We start from the raw sequence: 7,576 nt of genomic DNA, 5'->3' as shown, positions 1-7,576 counted from the left end.
TAAAAAATTACTTTTTATCACTTCTCATTTCCCCCTCTATTAGTGTAGAAGCTAAATATTCTATTCCTAGACTTTTAGTAGTTAATCTGAAATTTTATCTTGCATAGTTAACTCATCAAACCCAAAGTAAATCATTATTCTTTTGCCTTCTTCCAAACACTGTAAGGACAATAATTTCCTTTTTTTTTTTTTTTTTTTAAATTTTTTATTTATTTATGATAGTCACACAGAGAGAGAGAGAGAGAGAGAGAGGCAGAGACACAGGCAGAGGGAGAAGCAGGCTCCATGCACCTGGAGCCTGATGTGGGATTCGATCCCGGGTCTCCAGGATCGTGCCCTGGGCCAAAGGCAAGCACCAAACCACTGCGCCACCCACGGATCCCAGGACAATAATTTCCATTACCCATATTCTGACTTCTGACTTCTTGCTAGGTTTATATTTATTTATTTATTTATTTATTTATTTATTTATTTATCTGTAAAGCTTTCTTATGCACAGCCAGGAGGGGGCTTGGTCCTCTTGGCAGCTGCTTTCCTCTTGGTGGCCAGGACACTGCTCAGTTCTCTTGTTTCCTCTTGGTGTAGTTATGTATCTCTACTGTTTTCTTGATGAACTTGAAGGCCTGCCTGTCCTTGGAGACTTTGAGCAGCTCCATGGTGTGTTGTTCATATTCCATTTAGATAAAAATTGCACATCTCTTGGATTATGCCCCACTGGAGCATGGTGTGCTTGATGAGGCACCTGGGTTACATCTATGTCTTGGCTTTGTTGTGCCCAAGATTGCGAATCCGAGAAACCACCAAGGAGCCGACACCGATGCAAGCACACAAGGGTTTATTAGCAAGCTTGAGCTTGGGTCCAAGTATATACCGACACAGCGGAACAGGGACTTGGACCCCGAAGTGGGTTACAGCTGGGTTTTTTATAGGCTGGTCTAGGGGATTTTCAGAAGGGGTGGACGAATTTCTCAAGTTCTGTTTACATTCTGATATGGGGCTTTCAAGGGCATTGAGCTCTGTTCTCATTCTAATATGGGACTTTCTACCACAGGTGGGGACTCTGTTGTCTTTCTGATATGGGATTCTATGGCCAGGGCAATTCTGAGCTCTGTTGTCTTTCTGATATGGGATTCTCTGGCCAGGGCAATTCTGAGCTCTGTTGTCTTTCTGATATGGGATTCCCTGCCAAGGACATTGAGGACATTCTGCAATTTTTCCGGTAAAGTTCAGCTATTATTCACAGGGGCCTAAAATGGCTGTACTTGTGCTAATGCTAAACTTTAGGTGGGATGGCCTTAATTTTTCTTGGCCTCCACAGCTTGTTCACATTCTTGGTCACCTCGCACCCCTTGTTGAGATCCATGGCCATGGGATAGTACAGAACCATGGCTGGACCTGTACTGCAGCCCCAGGGGCCAGATGACAGCAGATAGATAGCCTTTTGTTAGTTTTTCAATGCCATAGGACATTATTATAGTTTTATACAGTCAATAGAAGTTCAGTAAAGTAGATAGTCCATATTTGATTAATTATTTTACCACTTTTGTCTCTCTTCATTCCTTCCATTGGAGATTACTTTTCTTCTGCTTGAAATACATACCGTAAGGGGTGGCTGGGTAGCTTAATTGATAGGGTGTCTGACTCTTGATTTTGGCTCAGGTCATAATCTCAGGGTTGTGAGATTGAGCCTTGAGCCTTGCCTTGGGCTCCATGCTCAGCTGCTTAAAATTCTTTCTCTCTCTCTCTCTCCCCCTCTGCCCTTCCCCCCTCTCCCACCAGATTGCACACACCTGCCTGCATGCACTCTCTCTCACTCTAAAACCCCCTACCCCAAAATACTTTGAAATTTCCTTTGGTGATACTCTTTGGTAGCAAATGCTTTTAGTTTTTATTTGTTTGAAATTCCTTCTTTTCACCTTTTTTTTTTTTTTTTTTTTAAGTAGGGTCCATGCCCAATGTGGCATTTAAACTCATGACCCCAGAGATTAAGAGTCCCATACTTTATCAACTGAGCCAGCCCAGAGCCCTTTACCTTTGTTCTTTACAGATTTTCAGTGGGTATAGAATTCTAGGTTGATTGTAATTTCCTCTCAACACAATGAATTCCATTATCTTTTGACTCTTATTGCTCTCGAGATACCAGCCATTAGTTTAATTGTTGCAGCTTTGAAGTTATCTGACTTTTTTCTCTCCTTTTACAATCTAGATTCTGTCTTTGGTAACCTGCAATTTTATTACAATGTGTTGGAATGCAAATTTCCTTTTATTTCTAGTAGGGATTCATTGGGATTCTTAAATCTGAGTATCCTTCTGTTTCCCATTTCTTTGTCTCACTGTGCTCAGAATCATTTCTTTAGACATCTAGCTCATGAATTCCTTCTTCACTGTGTCTGTCTGCTATTAAATTTGTCCACTGAGCTTTACATTTTTTAATTATTCCATTTCTCATTTCCAGATTTTTAAAAAAGATTTTATTTACTTGAAAGAGAGAGAGAGCATAAGCACAGGGAGCAGCAGAGGGAGAAGTAGACTCCCTACTGAGCAGGGAGCCAAACATGGGGCTTGATCCCAGGACCCTTGGGATCATGACCTGAGCCAAAGGCAGATGCTTAACTGAGTGAGACACTCAGGCACCCTCACTTCCAAACTTTTATTTCCTTTTTACATCTGTGTGATCATTTTTTACAGTCTCATTATTTACTCATTTATTTCTTAAATAAATTTTTTTTCTTAAAAATATTTATTTTTTTATTTCTTAAAAGCCCTAAAGTAGTTATTTTATATCAGGTTTCTGATCAGTCCTATATCTAAAGTTTATAAATCTGATTCTGCTGTGTTTCAGCTTCTCTTGCTAATGGTCCCTAGTTTCCTTGGATTTTATGATTTTCACTGAGAGTAGACATTTCTTAAAGCTTTCTTTACCTATGTGAGTTTGGAGGGATCCTGAGATAAAGATGGGTTCATCTAGAGAGGATTTGCATTTGCTTCTCCCAATACTTCAGGCACTCAGGGCCACTTTACATTAAATTTTCTGCTGAAGGCTTTCAGCCCAAACAACTAATATGGATGTGGGCTGCAAACTTGTGTGGGGACTAGCTTTGGGTACACATTCTTGGGAGTTAGTTTCACTTGCACATGGTACCAAGAACCAAGATGGCCCATTTTGGTTGCAAACCCTCCAGGTAGAAGCATTAGACTTACAGATCTTCCTTGATTTACAATGGGGTTACCTTCGATAAACCTGTGGTAAATTGAAAATACCATTAAGTCGAAATAGCATTTAAGACACCTAACCTACGGAACATCGTAGCTTAGCCTAGCCTCCCTTGAATGTACTCAGGACACATATATTAGCCTGCAACTGGACAAAATACAAAGCCTATATTTTGTAATAAAGTGTTGACTATCTCATGTAATTTACTGATTACCTTACTGGAAATGTAAAACAAATGGTTGTATGGGTACAGAGTGGTTGTAAGTGTATCGATTGTTTACATTCCTGATTGCCCTGTCCAGCATCATGAGAAAGATTCATACTGAATATTGTTAGCCCAGGAAAAGACCAAAATGCAAAATTTGAAATATAGTTTCTATGGAATGGGCATCACTTTCATACCATGTAAAGTCGAAAAATTACAAGCTGAACCATCACAAGTCGGGGACTATCTGTATATCTAGATTAGCCTAATGGTGAAGGTATAGTCTTTATGGCCACAGGGAAGGATATCCAACCAGAATCTCCCCTCCAGGCAGACTCAGGCTCTGTCTTCTGACCCTGGAGCTCCTTGTGAGGAGCTGAGTTGAAAACTGAGTGCTAACTGGTTTGACAATTGCTCCATTTATCTCTCGAACTCCTACTGTCACATGGTTTGGGCTATTTCTTACTTTTATTCATGTATTTAGGGGAAGATATTTTTAGTATTTTATCCAGAGCATTTAGTTGTTTCCAGCAGTTAATGTGCCCGGGTTCGTTATATCATGTGAAATGGAAGTCTGCATCACTTACTTTTCTTTTTCTTTTCTTTTCTTTTCTTTTTCTTTTTCTTTCTTTCTTTCTTTTTTTTTTTTTTTTTGCATCACTTATTTTTTAATAATATTATTTTTTGAAAAAAATTTAGGTCTTAGGGCGCCTAGGTGGCTCAGCGGTTGAGGTCTGCCTTTGGCTCAGGGTGTGATCCTGGAGTCCTGGGATGGAGTCCCGCATCCGGCTCCCTGCGTGGAGCCTGCTTCTCCCTCTGCCTATGTCTCTGCCTCTCTCTGTGTCTCTCATGAATAAATAAATAAATAATTTATGTCTGTAAATAATCTCTACACACAACATGGGGCTCAAACTCACAACCTTGAGATCAAGAGTGCACATTCTACAAACTGAGCCAGCCAGGCACCCCCTATTTTTCAAGAATCCTCTTAAAGTTCCTCTAGAAAATCCTCAGGCCTTTATGTGTCAAACTTTTACCCATCTCTTTACATCATTTCCCCGCTCTCAATACCCTGTCCTTTGAGTATGACATACTCACCGAATTTTAGCATGTGAACCTGATGGCTTGGGCTGATGAAGAATGTAATGTTAGGTGGAGAAAAAGATTTCAAGGGCAGCTGAAATTTGCAATGTGCATGCAGTTTTGGATTTTTTTTTTTTTTTTGTCTTTTTTTTTAATGGTTTAAACTTCAGTTTTGAAGTACTCCTAAATAGCCCTGTTGTTTATTTTCCTTGTTAACATTTCTGGTATACAGAACAGTTTAGTGTTTATCAAAGGAATATTTTTAAGGACAGCATGATCACATTGCATTGGATGGTCTCCATTTTTAGCATGTCTGGTTTCGAAGCACGTCACTGAAACATTTTGAACATCTGATTCTCCACATTTCATCAAATAACATGCTTTATTTTCTATGAATGCAATGATTATTGCAGCCAGAGTCAAGAAAACAGAGCAAAGAGGAGATGAGACGGTAAACATAACCTTCTCTCCTTCCACTTCTCAGCCCAAAAGGGCTTTGCTTTTTTTCGCTTTCCTTCTGTTTCCTCAAAGCTTCTCTGACCAGCCAGAGGAAGTCATCTCCTCTCCCCCTGGAAGGGAATGAAGATTATACTTTTTTTTTTTTATTTCATTTATTTATTCATGAGAGACACACAGAGAGAGGCAGAGACATAGGCAGAGGGAGAAGCAGGCTCTCTGTGGAGAGCCCGATGTGGAACTTTATCGCAGGACCCCGGGATCACGACCTGAGCCAAAGGCAGACACTCAACCACTGAGCCACCCAGGTGCCCCTAAAGATGGTACTCTTATTCTCAGCAGCATCTTCCCAAGTGACCTGCTGCATCTCAGTATCTTCTGGAACATTCTTTTCTCCTTTGTCTCCCCCTCTCCTGCCTCTCTGGCCTCTCCTTCTGACCTCCTTCTCAGGTGCCCCTTCTCATCACCTACTCTTTAAGTGTCAGTGCTTCATAAGGCTGAGTAAAAGACCATTTTCTCTTTCCCAATTACTCTCCCCCATCTGTGGTTCCCACCACTGCCTTAATCTGTAACTTACAAGATATATCTTCAGGTCAGCCTCCCCAGGAGCCCCAGATTCCATATCCAGCTACCTACTGAGCACCTCTTCCTGGATGTCCATGGATTTTTCAACCCAGTACATTCTGAACTCAACGTCCCACCTCCAACCAGTAGCTGTTTCTCTTCCTGCTTTTCTGTTCAAGCCAGAAACTGGGAATGATCTTAGACCCTTCCATTTCCTTATTTCTCTAAGGAAAATAAGAGAAATTTATTTCTCTGCTCTCTGCTCTCCTCTAAGGCTGGCCCATTTTTTCATCACTTACATAGGAATATTTGTCCTCTAGTCCATTATAAATCCCACTGCCCCATCCAGGTTGGCTTCATCCTTTCTTGCCTAGATCACTACATTTGCATCTCAATTGGTGTCCCTGCTTCCCATAATATCTTGCTCTAATCCATCCTCCATGTTGCCTCCGAAGTCTTCCAGAGTGATTGATAGAACACAAATCGGATACCTTTCCCTTGCTTAAAATCCTCTGCTGGTGCTCTCACCTTAAGGATATGATCAGAGGTCCTCGGGGTAGCATGCCATGCTCCCCCACCCTGGACTTGGCACAGGTCTCTCTTGTACCTTGCCACACCTACCCTGTGTTCCAGCAGAGCGAATTGCTCTTAGCTTCCAAAGGCTCCAGACTCTTGCACACCAATCTTTGCTGGGAATGCCTTTCGCCAGCTCATTCTAGTTTATCCTTCCACACTCAGCAAAACATCACCAGTTCTGGAAAGCTTCCCTTGATTCCTATCCCAATTCCTTCCTCAGTCTGAGCACAATTATGTCTTGGAGCACATTGGTCAGTCATGTGGCAGTCAGCCTCCTGGGTTGTGAGCTCCTTGGGGGCAGGAGCCATTTCTGTTCTCTTTGAGATCTTTGGCACCAAACACTGTGCTGGCACAGCAGGCTCACGATGGACTCTTTAATCAAGACATGTCTCATGATGGACTTTTTGATCTTGAGTTCTGCTTATTAGATGTGTGATCTTGGGTGAGTCATTTAACCTTCTATTTCAGTAGGGATCATAATATGCCCCTCACAAGGATTAAATCAGATAAAGCACATTAAAATGTTCTGTAGATTGCATTTCACTTATGTGCTGCTTTGATTGGTAGGCTTTTTCAGAATATATACTCTCTTGATTTCCCCCCTCCTTCTCTCTTGTTTTGCTCTGCTCGCCCAAATGCCCTGTGTCTCCTTCCTTTACACCTCACCGCTTCTTTCTCTCCCGCCTACAAATCTGTTCTCATCTCACCCACTCCAAAAGCCCATCTTCCTCCAGCCCTCCCTCCCTTCCCGCCGTGGTCCTCCCTCACGTCTCCCCATGGCTGCCAGGGCCCTTCATGGAGTGCCTTAGTTGGCTGCCTCCGGGCTCTCACCGCCCACTCCCTGCTTACCAGGCACCATCTGGATCCCGCCGGAGCGTCACAGTCACTGTGCCCTCCTAAGGGCTGCTGTGACCTCCTGTTGCCAAATCCCGTGGGCTCATTTTCAGACCTCATCCCACCGGACTTCTGAAGCATCTGGTCTTGCTGTTCACCTCCCCCTTGAAGCCTCCCCCTTGGCTGGGCCAGGCTGCACTTTCCCGGTTTCCCTTTTGTGTCTCCCAGAAACTGCTTGTTCTTTTTCCCATGGTGCTGGCATCCTTCAAGGCTCGGCCCCTCTCTCTTCTCTGCCCCATGATCTCACCCATTCGCATGTTGGCCACTGGACCGGCTCTGCGGAGGGATACCACGGCAGTCTGCACTTTCTGGAACCAGGTCCTTTCTGCAGCTTTTCCTCTCTGCGTCCTGGCTACTTTCGGGGGGACCTGAAACTCAAAGGTGTCCAAATGAAAATCATCCTTTTACTGCCTTTTCCCTGCCAACCTGCTTCTCCTCCTCGTTGTCTTATTTTTATTCATGGCCCCATCATTCTCCTGGTCATCTTTGGTTTCTGGTTTTTGCTGTCAGCCCACTTGCCAGCCTCTCCCCCTGACCCCCCCCCCCCCCCCGTGAAGTATCTGTGGCTTCACACCTTATCACTT

The 7,576-nt window shown here is 43.1% G+C and overlaps 1 long non-coding RNA gene across 1 annotated transcript; it reads right to left on the bottom strand.

Moving 5' to 3' along the window:
* Nucleotides 1–4,865: 4,865 nt before the first annotated feature.
* Nucleotides 4,866–7,208, bottom strand: LOC112655387 (uncharacterized). Its single transcript, XR_003133648.3, has 2 exons — nt 6,948–7,208; nt 4,866–5,071 (listed from the first exon to the last, which is right to left on the bottom strand). It is a non-coding gene; the product is annotated as an uncharacterized LOC112655387 (long non-coding RNA).
* Nucleotides 7,209–7,576: the final 368 nt, after the last annotated feature.

Source organism: Canis lupus, chromosome 9 (assembly GCF_003254725.2).
Source record: "Canis lupus dingo isolate Sandy chromosome 9, ASM325472v2, whole genome shotgun sequence".
Taxonomy (NCBI): domain Eukaryota; kingdom Metazoa; phylum Chordata; class Mammalia; order Carnivora; family Canidae; genus Canis; species Canis lupus.
Note: the sequence above shows the minus strand (reverse complement) of the source record. Positions and strands in the feature narration are given on the sequence as shown.